Raw genomic sequence first — 16,983 nt, forward strand, 5'->3', positions numbered from 1 at the left:
AAGAATGACATTGCACCATTTGTTAGGAAATGGAAAAATTTGGAAAAAATTATATTAAGTGAAGTAAGCCAGGCCCAAAGAAACATAGATCCCATGGTTTCCCTTATTTGTAATATCTAGTATATGTGAGTCAAGCGGAAAAGGTCAGATAATGTGATGTCAGGAAAATGAACCCTTAGTTGTGTATTTTAATGTTTTTTTCTTTCATGCATGTGTTTCTAACGCATTTATAAGATTATCTCTTTGTTGCTTTGTATATCCCTCCCCCACTGTATAACCCCTGCTTTCACTATATTTGATGTCAGTATAACTTGTGGAGGAGATGGGGAAAAACCAGTTGTTTAAGGATACAGGTGGACCTGTTGCAACAATGAGAAGTACAAGTTGTCATGTCCAAAACTAGCTTTACAAAGTCGGTGCGGGGGAGGGAGGGAAAGGGGGGGAAGGACAAGGATTGGGATTGGGGGGAGGGGGGAGGTTGGGAAGGGATGTGAAGGGTAAACAATGGAGGAGGCTGCAATGCTTGGTAAGAAATGTACGCATTATCCTGGCTACGTAATTGTAACTCTATACAGTATGTTCACAAATAAAATAAAATTAAATTAAAAAAAAAGAGTTGTTACTTTAAGCTTCCTTTAGGTTTATGCTAACATCCATCACCTTACTTCTAATCTGTGTATATCTTTATATTCACTAATGTTAGTTTCTGTCTTTTAATTTGTATATTTGGACAATTTACATTTAAAGTGGTTATTGATATAGTTGGGTTAATACCTGTCATATTTGCAACCATTTTGTATTTACTTCATTTGAACTTTCTTTTTTGAAAAAAAAATCTTCCCTTCTCCCATCCATTGTAACACTGCTGCCATTCATTTCACTTAATACCCTATACCTTTATTTGATTATGTTGAATAAATAATTATTTATTTAATAAGAAAAAAAAGAAAAATGAACTTTACAACTTTGGTGCGGGGGTGGGGAGTAGCCAGGAGGATTGGGTAGGGGGGCGGAGGGAGGATGGAAGGGATGGGAAGGCAAAACAAAAGAGGCTACAATGCTTGATAAGAAATGTACTCATTATCTTGCCCATGTAATTGTAACCCCTCTGTACAGCATTTTCACTATAATAAAAAAGTCTCATAATAGTATGGAGTGCCATACTATTAAATGATGCTGTATTAGCTCCTTGTTATAACTTGCAGACCTGTCTTGGTGATGAAATTTGTGCTTTTCAAAATTGCTGTCCCAATTCCACCTACAAACTTCAGACAAAATTTATTTGAAAAATTTGAATCTGTTGATAGTGCATATACTATTATTTTTCATTACAAACATAGAATGCAGTAAAAAAATTCATAGCAATTACACTGCACTAGCTTGTGGGCAGATTCTTATGTAAATAATTTACTGTGTTCATGTAGAGAATTTTAATATCCAAAGTTTTAATATACCTCTGGTCCTAAAACCAATACCTTACTGATATTGAGTGACAAATACAACTTCTTATAAGTACAGAAGTTTTCCTTGTATCTATCTATCTGTCTGTCTATCTGTCTATCTATCTATCTATCTATCTATCTATCTATCTATCTATCTATCTATCTATCTATCTATCTATCTATATGTGTGTATACATAAAATATAATGTACTGAAATGTTACAATTACATAAGGAAGGTAATGAGTTCATTTCTTTCTTTTTATTGTGAAAATACTGTATAGAGGAGTTACAATGACATGAGCAAGTCAATGAGTACATTTTTTCAAGCATTGTTGCCCCCTCCTTTGTTTCCCCTTCCTATCCCTTCCCACACCCTCCTGCAACCCCCACCTGATCCTCCCCCCACCCCGACCAAAGTTGTAAAGTTCGTTTTTTGACATAAAGACTTGTATATCTCATTGTTGCACTGGGTCAAACTGTATCCTTATTTAAACAATTTGTTTTTTTTCCCTTCCCCTCCACAAATTATACCAACATCAAGTAAAATGAAAGCAGGGTTTATACCATAGGGGAGGGACATACAAAGCAACAAAGGAATCATCTTATAAATATGTTAGAAAAAATCCCGTGAAAGAAAAAAAAACATTTAAATACTTATCCTGGGGTTCATTTCCCTATCATCAACTTCTCTGACCTTTTCTGTTTGACTCAGACATACACTTGTTATTGCAAACAAGATCACACTACAGCTACCAGTACAACTATATTTATTGCAGCATTTTTTACCATAGCTAAGATATAAGCACATTTTTATTGAGCACTGTTACCCCTCCTTTGTTTTTCCCCTACCATCTCTTTCTTTCACACCTCTCTAACTCCCCCATTCACTCACCCCACGCTGATAGAGTGTCTTGTACATCTCATTGTTACAATGCCTCAACCTGTATTCTTTCTATATCTTAATTGAAGTAATGCTGGCTTGATTTATGCTGATTCTACTTGTGTAGACACACCTAAAATCACTCACCAATCCAAGAACACATAAATGAAACATCATTCTTTGTCAGTTCATATAATTTTATTCTACACATTTATTGACTGGTTACAAATAATTTTCAAACTTTAATACATTAAAAATACTTTCTTTTTTTCTTTATTTTCTTGACCAGGAAATCAGCAAGAACTCAGTCAGCATTTCTCACATAGGGCTTTTCACGTGGGCTGCTTAAATGTATATGTAGAATCCAGTCTTCTGAGGACTCACTGTTTTGCTTAGGAATTGATGCTGCCTGTTGGAAGCATCAAGTAAGCTCAAGGAACCTCAGGGAAGCATGCCATTTAAAGCCTTATAACTCTATTCTTTACCAGGGTATTCTCCTAATGCTTTGGTTGTTGAGAGTGTCTACAAGAGCAAGCATTCTGTGAGGAGCAGGGAGACACCATATGACTTATACTTACTGAGATTTCCGAGTGACTTGCTATCACTTGTACTGCATTTTACCAGTCAAATCTCTCAAAAACCACCCGATTTAAGAAATAAGAGGAGTGGTAAAAAACTCTTAGGGACAAATACATCTTCAACATATATTGTTCCAAGCATTCCGTGTAAGGCATATTCAACAACTAGTGAAACTTGTGTTGGCTGTACCTAGGTGTCTTTCTCCATGTGTGCATGTATACATGTGTATATGTATGCGTGTGAATAGTAACGTACATGTATACATATATAAGAGCATATACACACATATATGCATATATAAGTAAATATACACATATAACTATATGTGCATATATCAGTTGTTCAGTGATTTACTCTCTAGTTACCAGCAAGTTCTCATTCTCACAAAGTGTACAAGATAAATTGCTCTGAGGATCTGTGCTCTATGATGTGCATCCGTTGTACTCACTTCGCCCATTCCTTTGTTTTTCATCCCTGTGAACAATTTCTGTCTACTTTCCATAGGATAGCTTTGTTTTCATTACAGGAAGTTACTAACTGATAATAAAAGAAAAAGACTGTTAAAAAAAGTACTTTTAGGTTACATGTTAAAAGTATCTTATTTATCCCAATGATTCCTATGAGATAAAATTTATATAAATAGTAGTAAAAGTGAGATCTGGTGTTTTGCCATTTAGAATCGCAAAGAATAATATCACGTCACTTTTATAACTTTTAAAGAATGCAAAAGTAACTGATGGTCACTATCATGTTGCCACAAAACCCGTGGATCCATAAGGATAATAGTAGACCAGCAGAAATTCTAAGTTGCAGACATGGAGCATGAAAAAAAAGGAAATGAGAGAAAGTGAAAGAGAGAGAGAAATATCATAATACTTAAAGTGCATAACACATAAACAAGAGAAGTATGAGAATATTCATATTTGATGTATTATAACCCATCAACATGACATATTTTATTTTGATAAAAAATAAAAATGACGCAGAAGAAATTATAAATGGAAAAACAATCTTCACAGAAGCAAATTCTCAGAGATATTTCATGACTTTGTAAAGGATAAAGTGGCTGAATGTTAGTATAAATTTAGAAGTACGACAATTCACAAAAATATAAAAAGATATTCATATTTTTCATTATAAAACCCAAAGCAGAAAGCAAATATTGTTTAGATGATTTTTTTTAAAACACAGTTTCTCAGGTGTGGGGAAGGTGGCTCAGTGTTAGAGGGCTGGGCTTCCATGCATGAGGTCCTGGATTTGGTTCCTCAGCACAACATAAGCAGAAAAAAGATGGAAGAGGTGCTGTGCCTCAAGTGGTAGCGCTAGCTTTGAGCTGAGGGACAGAACCCAGGCCCCATGACCAACAAAATCAACAAAACAAAACAAAACACAATCTCTCACTTTTGTGACCTCAACTCAGCAATACCGCTGTGTCAGCCTAGGGCTAAGATTTTAGGTGTTTACATTTATCAACACTCCTGATTCAGATTCTATTTGTTCATTTTTAAATAAATATTTTGTTCTTAATTTTCCTCTTTGTAAATTCACATGCACATATAAAAATTGGTATGTACATCACAGTAACCTTCTCAATGATGACCTCCTAATGATTACTTACAAAAAGTTGTACTATATTACATCAAGTAAAAATTGCTACAAATAAATGAAACCAATAATTAAATATTAAAAATTAAAAACATAATAAAACAAACCAATTACCAGTGTTTTCAGCCTTTGAAGTATACTGCATATTAGATTTTACTATTTTCTCATATTCCTGTAAATTTAACTCTGGCTAAGTTTATGATGTTCAAAAAGAGTTTTATAGAATATGAGTAGTCTTTAAAATTAGCCACTAAGATTACCATTTATTGCTCTTCTCATCATTTGTTTATGGCTTATATCATCATTTGTTAGGAATCCCTAAAGTTTTAAAAGAAACTGTGTAGTTAAAGTCTTAACTCTTCACTCTGCTTCTTTACAAAAAGACTTTGCAACTTCTCATTAATAAGGTTTCTATAAACTCTGAAATGTACATATTTAGTAGTATATATCTGATACCATAAATATTAAATACTTTGTAGAAAAGTTTATACCTGCAAAACAGTCCTAATTTTGGCATATATAAACAAATTCCCAACATTAAACATATTTAAAACATTAAAAATTTTAACAAACATTAACACTTGCTGCAGTGTTCATTATGACAGGTGCCTTGAATAGAATAATTGAATTCCTCCTCCTACAAATCTCTTGAACAACAAATATCTGGAATTATTTTGTTTTTGACATATCAATTTAGACTTTACACTTATATGTGTGTTTATGTAAGAAATATTTGGTTCTAAAATTTCATGACAATTGTTTTCAACTTACTTTTTGTTGAATTGTCTAGTTTAATAAAATCAATTACACTTTTTATATAAAAATGTTCTGTGCTCAATTCAGCATCACATACACTAACATTGGAATGATTCAGAGAAGATTATCATGGCCCCTGCACTGGGATAACTTGCAAATTCCTGGATCAATCCATATTTTTACAACAACAGATGCTGGAGGACATGTGCCCACCCTGGAATCGTACGGCATTGTCGGTGGGAGTGTAAACTGTTCAACAACTTGGGAAAGCAGTCTGGAGGTTCCTCAAAAGACTACATAAAGATCCTGTATGACCCAACAATACTATTTTTGGGGATTTAACCAAATGATCACAAACAACAACATACTAATACTACCAGCACAACTATGTTTATTGCCGCATTATTCACTATAGCTAAGATATGGAATCAACCCAGATGCCCCTCAGTAGATGAATGGATCAAGAAAATGTGTTATATATACACAATGGAATTCTATGCCTCCATCAGTAAGAATGACATCGCCCATTTTGTTAGGAAATGGAAAGACTTGGAAAAAAAAACTTTATTAAGTGAAGTAAGCCAAGTCCAAAGAAACATAGGTCCCATGGTTTCCCTTATTTTCAATAATGAATATATGTCTGGGATAAGCAGAAAAGGTCAAAATCTATGTGCATACGAAGAGATAAGATGATTAAGGGAAATGAACACCAAGATAAGGACACAAGTGGTTTTTTTGTTTGTTTGTGTGTTTCTTGCTATTATTTCTAACGTACTTATAATGTGCTATATGATTTTTTGGTTTCTTTATATGTTCCTCCTCCACGCTATAACCCCTGTTTTCATTGTATTTGAAGTTGATTCCCCTACATCTTGTATGTACGCTTCTCTAATTTGGGGAGGGGAAGGGGAAAAATGCTCAAATAAGGATACAGTTTGACCCATTTTAACAAGGAGATATGCACAAGACACTATGTTGAAAAATGAACTTTAAAATTTAGGTGGGGAGAAAAGGGGAGGGGAGCATAATTCTGGATGTGGGAGGGAAGGGATGGTAGGGGAAATATAAAGGAGGACATAACAATGCTTATTAGGTAATGTACGAATTACCTTGCTCATGTAAATATAACCCCAATATTCAATATGAATATTGAATTGAGACAGTAAGAGAATGGAGCAAATATGAATAAATGTGCATGTACGAGTTACCTCATGCATGCCCCCACACACATATGCATGTGTGTTGGCGTTCTCAGAGTTTGAAATCAGGGTTTCAAGGTCTTGCTAGGCCTTTCCTCTCTAGATTGTTGAGCTACAATATGAGCTACATCTCCAATGCTGGCTCTTTGCTAGCTCATTAAAAAATTTGAAAAATAATTTCATGATTTTTTTGCCCTGATTGGCTTCCAACTGTTATCCAGAGATCTCAGGCTCCTGAGTAAATATCCCGAGTAGATAGGATTACAGGTGTGACCAACCAATACAAGGCTTTCAGAATAATTTTAAAAAATGAAGAAAATTTACTTCATGGGGATCTGTTTTATCATCTCCTACTTTGAAAGCATTTAGGAGTGATTATCGGTGAATTTATTTCTTTTTTGGATTCTTAAAAGACAGTAATGGATGATATTTAAATTTTTCAGTACTTTTTAAAAAGGATAATGGAACCGTGAGACAGAAGAAATTTGCCTCTATTTGGACCTCAATTTATCGGCTCAGCTCTGTGCATGATAACCCAATGTCACCAACACAGTCTGTGTTGAAGACAAAATGTGACAGAAAACAATCACCATGGGCAATATTTTGTATGCTATTATTTCTTGGACAATATGACTATTGAATTGAGAGTAAGAAAGTGTAGAGATTTTACCTACCTTTTTTGTATTGCTGAAAGACCTTTGGAAACTGACTCATTTCCTTCCTCACCGTGTGTCTTTGGGCCATGCACTTACTGCCTTTAATTACAATTTTTCTCAACACTAATATGGTAATAACATTAGTTTTATAACAAATGTTATCTTAAGAATTTAGAAACAATAAACTCGTGAAATACTTAAAATAAACTTCTATGAATGAGCTTTGAGTTGAGCCAAGAGATTTTCAAATACTAAATAGAATACAACAAATATTAGAGAAACCATTACATGCAGTGAGCAACCAGAAGTAATGTTATCTATTGACCATACTCTGCTTCCAAGGAAGACAGGTGGATAAATTCTCATGCTGTAAATCAAACTGGTTATCTTATATTTTGGTAGTGTAAAAATATCAGGGAGAGAATCATCAAGGAATGTTGTAGACTGAGCTGAAGACCATATGAAGATGTGCAAAACTGATAAAACATAAAAGTATCTGAACAGTATATTGTGTTTTACATCATTTAAGTTACATCGTAAAGATAAGGAAGACCGAGAAGAATGAAGTGTCTTTTTGATATTCTATCATATGTCCTTATAAAGATGAACTCTTTCCTCGTTCATGTAGAGGCATCATAAGATGAGAGGAACTGTATTTTTGTTTGCTTTTTTCCATTTATTCTTCATTTTGAAATCTGAACTACATGAGATAGAAGGAAACCAAAGGAAATTATTCACACAGGTTTAGAGAGAACAATCAACGTAAAATAAATAAAACACATATAGCCTTGTAAAAGGTCTACCTAAATTGATTTATAAAGTCTCAAGCATAAACAGAAAATAATTTAAGCAGTATCATGTTATTGAAATTGAAAAATGTTAGGAATTTAATTTTTTTCCTTTCTACTACCTTGAATTAATTATTGACTTTGTATAGAGAGATTAAAGATGAGATTAACAAGAAACTTGATTAAAAATGGACAAAAGTTCTGAATAGACATGTTTTCCAAAAAGCCCTGAATATCGCAAGTCGATTTACAAAGTTGTGTTTAATAAAACTTCTATGCTGGCTTAATGCTTTGTGAACAGAAGTCATTAGAGAAATGCAATTTAAAATTATGATGATACAACTTCATAACTATTATAACTCTTATCAAAAAAAAAACAAAAACGAAGGAACCAGATGTGGTGGTAAAGGCTTGTAATTACAAGCATTTAGGAGTTTGGAGTAAAAGGATTTGAGTCTAAGTCCAGTCTTGGCTATTGCACACAGTGAAAACCTTCCCTTTAAAAAACTCAAAATATAATAATGTTGTCTGGTGAGAGTGTGGAGAAAAGGAAATTTTCTACACTTGTGGTCAAAATACAGGTTAGAATTCTCCTTGTAGAAAGTAGTATGCCGTTTTCTAAAGAAAAGTTGAAATATCATCTGACCCACCAATCATGTGATTATTTCTCTCTGGGTAACTCATAAACATATCTGTAGTTCATTGTTATTCACATTATTCACAAAAACAGCCAAGATATAAATCGAAGTTCAGTGTTCAACTACAGATTAATAAAGCAACTGTGTGCATGCACAAATATATTTTTCTGTTTCATCCTTAAAATAGCAAGAGACTTCTCCCATTAGCCAAAACTTATAATGACCTCAAAGATCTATTCTATATGAGGAAAAATGTTGTCTTCTGATTTTTGTACACACACACACACACACACACACACACACAAACCAACCTCAAACATTAAGGGAGAATTTTTTTTTAAGTGAAGCAAAGTGGAATTTGTGAGGCATTTAGTTCACAATGTAGAAGATAGTAGATATACATGATGATGAATAATACAGTTGTAAAGTATGACATGAGGATATAGGGGACAACACTAGTTTTACATAGGAATGAAGCTAAGTAAGTAGGAGTTGTTCTTCCTAGTAGGGTTTGCTCTTTTACATGTTCTTTCTTCAGTAAAGGATAAGAAGAACATTTTTAAAAATATATCTGCCTATTTGCAGAAATAATAACAAACAATATAGCAATAATGTTGGATGCTCAACATAGAATAAAATGTCAAATTAAAATACATGAGATTATCCTTGATGTTAACTAATTAATACAAATATGGAAAACCATGGGACTTATGTTTCGTTAAGTCTCGCTTATTTCACTTAATATGATTTTCCCCAAGAACTTCCATTTCATTGCAAATGAGGTGGTATCAGTTTTCTGATGAAAGCATAGTATTCATGTGTGCGTGTGTGCATCTCATTTTCTTGATCCATTTATCTACTGAGGGGCATCTGGGTTGATTCCATATCTTACCTATAGTAAATAATACTGTGATAAACATAATTGTTCTGGTAGCTTTAGTGTGGCCTTGTTTGTGGTCACCTGGTTAAAAATGGGATTAGTGGGTAATAGGGGAGCATTATTGTGTATATAAAGAATAAATTTAGTAGATGAGCAGAATAGCTCTATAACTATATACATTTGACCATATAAGGTGATTCTAAGTGAAATGAATTCCAAGATATGTTCTTTGTTTTTATTGTTCTTAATATACTATGTGATTCTTTTTCATCCTTTTGTGTTTTCCCCAACTATGGTTTATACCCTGTAGCCACTGTATTGGATTTTTATACCCTGGGTATTGTAAATATGTTTATCTGAACTAGGGAAGGAAAAGGGAAAAATGGTGAGACAAAGGACAAAGGAGTAACCTATGCAACAGTGAAATACACAAGACAACATGTTGGAAGTAAACTTGGAGGGGCCGTTTGGAGGGAAGAAGGAGAAAAATGGGTGAAGGGGTAACAAGTTAGAAAAGAAATGAACCCATTACCTTATTTATGTAACTATAACCCTTCTGTAAACTAAATTGACACTAAAATTTCAGTAAAATATAGGATATGGTACTGGGGAAAATATTGTACTGTACAAAGATTAGAACAGCTGTGGAGAGCAGTAATTTTAATTTAACATAGCAAGTAATAAACTAGCATACAGATTTTCAGCCTCATATCAGTCATTAAAAAGGGAAAACAAAATACACAATCAGCAAACCAATAGAGATAAAATAGAAAACTAAACAATTAAGACAAAACTTGGACCAATAAAAACAAATGACACAATTAGGAAACCAATAACAAGCTGGTAAGTTTAAAAATATTACCCATAATTTTATTAAATGTTGTTTACATCACAATTTGTTAGAACTATGGTTAAAATCACAGTTTAGTACTATATCATTTTAATAATAGATTACTTATTATTGATTTCTTAATGTATATTTAATATATAATTTTACTTTTAGCTGCTACAAAAAAGAAGAAAGTGAAACTAGTTTCAATAATATATTTCATGCATAGTGAAATTGACAAACATTAGAATATAAACAAATAATGTATCATTACTGCTTTAATTCTGGGAATTATTGTAATAATTCAAAGTGCATTCTACACTTAGCACTCATCTTAACATCAAATAATAAGTTATTGCACATGACTCGGTATCAGGTGGAAAGGTTCAGCACTGTGGGAAAATTTACACCACACAGTACATGAAGGTATGATTCCTCTCATCTAGTTTAAATTATGGAAATTTGATTTCTACATGCATGTTAAATTCCTGTGTAGGTGACATCTATAAAATTACATACAATTATGTACAAGAGGAGTATTTCAGATGACACATAAAAGTCATATTCATTAGTTAAATTTTTATTATTCTGTACCAAATAAATATTTATAAAGAGACTGAATTTCTGAGTAGATGGTGTATGTGTGCCAGATTACACGTATTGAGGCTTACTTTATATTTCTAACATTGTTTCTACAATTGAATTTAATTTTCCATAATGGGTTAAGTATATTATATTGGATATATGAAAGTAAACTGAATGTTTATTCCATTGATCCTTTGCCAGTTGTCTAATCCCAATATAAATTATCCATGTGTTGGAAGTAATGAAAATAACAATAGATATAAGCAAGATAAATCATTATGTAGTAGACAATTATTTTCACCTTTATTTTGATAGTTGGTCCTCTTTTACACAACAGAATATTCTTGGGGAAATGTGCTCCAGGCTGACCACAACTGTAGAATATTATGGTTTGATTTATCATAAGATAAGGAAGGAAGGGGAACCTTCCTTCCAAAAGTCTGCTCCAAGGGATGTGATCAGTTTTATGGTGGAGACTTGGAAATGAACATTTCCAATGAACCCTGAAAAGCCAATTTGATAGACCATTTCTGTATGTGGTTATATAGAAGTATTTATGGCTTTGCAAGTATGCCAGATTCCCTCGTTTTGAGAAAATTAAAACAGGAATTCAGTCAGCTGTTCTTTGTATCTTTAGGAGAAAAACCCATTGAATATAGGTCAAGGGATCACTGGGGCCCAAAGAAGCTAATACTTTGAATAGTAATCCTAGACCTCTAAAAGAAAACAAATAAAGAAAACAAACAAAAAACTCCAGTAAGCACAGCTAGTCAGGGCTGCTATCACAGATGACATGAAGTCAGGCAAGAAATAGAAGCTGAGAGTCATTTAGCTAATAACTAATAAAATTTTTTATGAGGCAGACTGCAATGAGACTCCAGAGAGAGGGTCATAAAGACTGATGAGAGAGACTGAAAATGGTCATATGAAGATTGGAAAGTAGAATTTCTTCTAGAACTAATAAATCTTATAAAGCTTGTGTATGAAAGAACAAGACAGCAGACCAAATTCCAGAAATGCACAATTTCTTAGATGTCAGCTTAGTGAATTATCAATGGAAATCTTTGAAATCTTAAATATTTGACTACATGTGGAAAAGGACAACTGCTGAAGAGAAAGAAAATGTCATCAATCTGTTAGGAGGTCCAATATCACATTAGGAAGTAATCAAGCAAAGATTTGTAATAAAAAGAGAAAAAAAATTATTCCAAATGAGGGATTCATTTGTTTTGTGTAATAGTTCTTGATGTAGGTGCTAGCAATTTAACATACAATTGATCTAGTCCCACAGCTGAGTTCATATTGACTGCAGTAATCCTACATGAAGGAAAAGAGAAAATTTACAAATGTCTGATGAAATGAGTTGAGGTTGAAGTATCCTAATAGTGATATCTGAGGTTTAGACAAAGGTGAAGAGGTGGATTTTCTTTTCTAAAAATACCCCATTTTCAGCCTGGTGCCAGTGGATCACAGCTGTAATCCTAGCTACTCAGGAAGCTGAGATTTGAGAACTGCGGTCTAAAGACAGCCTGGGCAGGAAAGTCCCTGAGACTTGTGTCTCCATATAACAATCAGAAAATCAGAAGTGGCACTGTGGCTCAAGAGGTAGAGCACTCACCTTGAGTTGAAGAGCTCAGGGACAGTGCCCAAGCCCAGACTTCAAGCCCCTTGACCAACAACAAAAAACCTCCCTTTTCTTGGACTACCTACATCTTTTCCTAACATTCAACAAAGAAGCCATTTTATAACCCACTACATTTAATTCCTATCCTAGCTACTGCAAGTAGAATGATTTGGTATCTTATGTCAAAAGGTTCGTATTTGTGGAAACAAACCCAGCAGTGGTAACTTTTTACCATTCCTTGAACTCTGGGCCTCGGCCCTGAACATGGTTATGCTAGTAGCTTTCATGTGAGCTTGTTTGTTATTTATTGGATTACTGCCCATGAAGGAATTACTGGGTCTTAAGGGAAATCTATATTTAGTCTTTTTAGAAAACTCCGTACTGTATTCCACAGTGGTTGAGCAAATTTAATTTCCCTTTAACAGTGTAATAGAGTTCCCAATTGGCTACATCCATGCCAGCATTTGCTATTGTTTGTTTTCTTGATAATGGCCATTCCAACTGGGACTAGTTAGAATCTGTCTTGTTTAATTGTAGATTTGTGGGTATCTTCTAGCTATCATAAATGAATGAATCCATGAAACCTATATTGATCTGAGTCTGCATTTCGTTCTCTATGCTCTTAGTATAATTTTCCCAAGCATTTCATTTTCCTAAAGACTGGTGAAAAGTGTCTGGGTGAATAGAATTTCAGTGTGTGTGTGTGTGTGTGTGTGTGTGTGTGTGTGTGTGTGTGTGTGTGTGTGTGTGTAAGATGACTAAAGGCCCATGAGTTCACTTGAAAGCCTTCTGTTTCGTCTGTAATTTTGTAATTCCATATTAAATTTGGATTGCTTTCTCTACTACATTGAATAATATTGTTGGGATTTTGATGAGTATTGCATTGTCAATTGCTTGGGGGCAGTATTGCGGTTTCATCATGTTAATTCTGCCAACCAGAAACATTAAAAGCTTTTACATTTGTTTGAAACTCCTTCAATTCCCCTTTTTATATTTTTAAAGTTTTCAGAGAAGAGGTCTTTCACATTTTTAGTTAAAGTAATTACTTTCTAGTTTTGTTGTTGTTGTTGTTGTTTTGTTTAGATTTGATTTAATTTTGAGGCTTATACATATGAGGTTGTTTTTTAGATTTCAGCACAGATCTTTCCATTGTTGGTAACACAGAAAAACTACTGATTCTTGTGTGTTTTATACCCTGCTACATTGCTGAAATTTAGCATCACCTTTACTACTTGAGGGAGGAAGCTATAGGGTCCTTTAAATGCAGAATCATTTCATCTGTAAAAAGGGATAATTTTACTTCTTTCCTATTTGCATCCCATTTATGTTTTTCTCTTGCATATTGCTCTTGCTAGAAAGTCCACTACCATATTGAAGTGTAGTAGAGAGAATGGACATCCTTTTGTCATTCCTGATTTTAATGTCTTCATGCTTCCACCGATAGGTAAATGCTAATTATCTGTCATATACATGCTCTGTATTATATTGAGGAATGTTCCATGTATTCCTAGCTTCTAAGTCCTTTTAATCATAAAGTGGTATTGGAGCTTGTTCAAAGCTATTTCTACATCCCTATAGACAATCATGTGTTTCTTGTCCCTTCTTCTGCTGATGGTTTGTATGATGTTTATTGACAAGAATATTGAATCCTAATGTATCCTAGGATGAATTTTATTTGATTATAAAATATGACTTTTTTGTTAGCTGCTGAAATTGGTTGGTGAGAATATTATTGAGAAGTTCTTCATCATTGCTTGTCAAACAGTTCGGTTCATAGTTCTCCTTCTTTGGTGAGTCCCTATGTTATTTGGGGAAGAGTCTAATTCTAGCTTCATAGAATGTGTTTGATAATTTCATTTCCCTTTCTATTCCATTGAAGAGTTAGATCTGAGTGTTGTAAGTTCTTTGCAGGCCTTAATTTCATGATAAATTCATTGAGTCCTAGATTTTTCTGGAATGGGAAGTGATTTATTGACATTTCATTTTCATTTCTTCTTATGTGTCACTTCTTGGTTCAGATTGAGTATAGAAAAGCATCAATTTTTCCAGGATTCTTCAGGTGATAGGCATAAGGTTTTCAATGTTCTCTCTTATAACCTTCTCAATTTTGCTTATATCTGTTGTTTTGTCTCATTTTCGTCTCTAATTTTCTCTATTTGGATGAGTTCTTTTATTGTTTTGGGTATTTTTTATGAAGGTGAGATACAGAAGGGTGGGTTACAGTTACATAAGTAATTACTGCATTTTTAACAGTGTTACCCCTTCCCCATATTTTCCTGCTTCCCCCAACCCTGACACCCCACTCCCACAAAGTTGTAAAGTTCATTTCTAACATAGTGTCTAGTGAATATCATCGTTGCTTTGGTTAATCTTTGCCCCACGATTTCTGTGATTTCCCTTCCCTTCCCCAAATCAGATTAACATGTGTAAAACAAAGGGTAAAGAAATCAAAATCAGTGACTCAAGGGAATAAACCAAAGGGTAAAAAATACTTAGAAATAGCTAAAAACAGTTCACTATACAATCATCTTTTATCCATTTCTTGGAGCTCATTTCCAAATGAGTGAAAACATGTAGCCTATGATTTTTTGTGTCTGGATTATTTGACTTGTATGTTTCCAAATGATTCCATTTCCTTACAAATGGGGCAATATCATTCATTCTGATGGAAGCACAGAGTTTTGTTGCGAATATCTATGACATTTTCTTGATCCATCATTGCTGGGTCGTAGGGGAGCTCTATTGACGAACCTCTATATTTCTTTACAATGTATTTGAACAAGTTTACATTTCCACCAATAGTGCAGTAATGGTCCATTTTGGCCACATTCCCCACCAGCCCAGTATCTGTTATTATTAGTTTTCTTCATAATGGTAATTCTAACTGGGGTGAGGTGGAATCTCAATGTTGCTTTGATTTGCATTTCTTTTATGGACTGAAATGTTGCATATTTCTTCATGTGTCTATTGGTAATTCATATTTCTTCTTCAGAGAGGTATCTCTTTAAATCTTAAGCCCACTTATAAGGGTTGTAGTTTCTTTGAGGATTTGTTTTTTGGGGGCAGCGTGAACTTTTGAGTCTCTAAGAATATTTGAGATATGAGGCCATTGTGTGTTGCAGAGCAACTAAAGTTCTTCTCCCAATCTGTATGCTTTGTATTTATCTTTCTATCTACATAAGGTCTCTTTTTAGTCAGCTTTGGTAAGGGTCTGTCAAGTCTGTTAATTTATTGAAAGAACCAGCTCTGTTTTGTTGGTCTTTGTCTTTAGTTATTTCTGATTTAATTTTTTCATTTATTTCTGTCTACTTGGTTTTGGACTTGTTCCTCTTTTCAAGGAGCTTGAGGTACATAACTAAGATACTCATTTGAGATTTCCCCAATTGCTTGATGTAGGCATTTAAAGTTTTACATTTTCCTCTAAGTACTGCATTTAATATGTCCTAGGGGAGCTAGTATTTTGTGTGTTCATTTTTGTTAAATTCCAGAAACTTTCAGATTTCCATTCTAATCTCTTCAGTGCCTCACTGGTCATACAGCAATGTGTTGTTCACTTTTCATGGGTTTGACTTTTTTTTTGCTTTAGCTGTTCAATTCTAGTTTTATTCTGTTGTGGTCTGACAAGATATGAGAATTCAGTTAATTTTTCTTTCAACTTGGACAGAATTTCTGTGTGACATAGGATAGGTTCTATTTTGGAGAAGCTTCCATGACCTGCTGTGAAGAATGTATAAACTGATACTGAATGTATATTCTGTAGATGTCTATTAGGGCTAGGTGGTCAATGTAGTTATTTAGGTCTTCAGTTTCTTGGTTGAGTTTTTCCAGTTTAACCAATCCATGGATGACAATGGGTTGAGATGTGTTTTTAGGTTATGTAATATTTGGTTGATGATGTGGCATGGTCCAGGATTCATGGCATTGATATTTAGACAGGTTATATCCTCCTAATTGATGTTGCCTTTATCAAAATATAATGTCTCTTCCTACTAATTTTAATTTGAATTCTATTTTATCTTATGTTAGTAATTCTACTGTGGCCTGTTTATGTTGTCCATTTGCTTGAAATTTTTCCTTCCAGCCTTTCAGTTTGAGTATGTTTGTTTTGTCAATAACATGTATCTCTTGTGGACAATGGATGGACGTGTCTTGTTTTTTGATACTACTATCTAATCTATGTTTTCTAATTGGAACTTTCAGTCCATTCATATTGAAAGTTGAGACTGTGAAATATCTAATAATTCCTGCTATGTTATACACCTACTGTTAAGAGCTGTGCCTCATCTACTCTTAATATATTTACCTTGTTCTCTGGTAGGGAGCATTTTATATAACCAGTTCCTGTTCTTCTCGTCCTTCTTTATGTAGGAACTGTCCTGAATTTCTTACCTTCCAGGACTGTGAACTTCCCCTTTCTCCACAGTGCACCAGAGTTACTCAGACTCCGAGTTCAAACCCGAGGCCTGGCAGAAATAAAGGGCACACATTCCAATCCAGGGAGCTTCATTAGTCCTTTTAAGA

At 33.9% G+C, this 16,983-nt stretch overlaps 1 non-coding gene across 1 annotated transcript; it reads left to right on the plus strand.

Moving 5' to 3' along the window:
* Positions 1-5,337: 5,337 nt before the first annotated feature.
* LOC138810633 (U6 spliceosomal RNA) lies at positions 5,338-5,444 on the plus strand. Its single transcript, XR_011367208.1, has one exon. It is a non-coding gene; the product is annotated as a U6 spliceosomal RNA (small nuclear RNA).
* The last annotated feature ends 11,539 nt before the right edge of the window (positions 5,445-16,983 follow it).

Source organism: Dipodomys merriami, unplaced genomic scaffold (genome assembly GCF_024711535.1).
Source record: "Dipodomys merriami isolate MVZ:Mamm:240054 unplaced genomic scaffold, mDipMer1.0.p SCAF_501, whole genome shotgun sequence".
NCBI lineage: Eukaryota > Metazoa > Chordata > Mammalia > Rodentia > Heteromyidae > Dipodomys > Dipodomys merriami.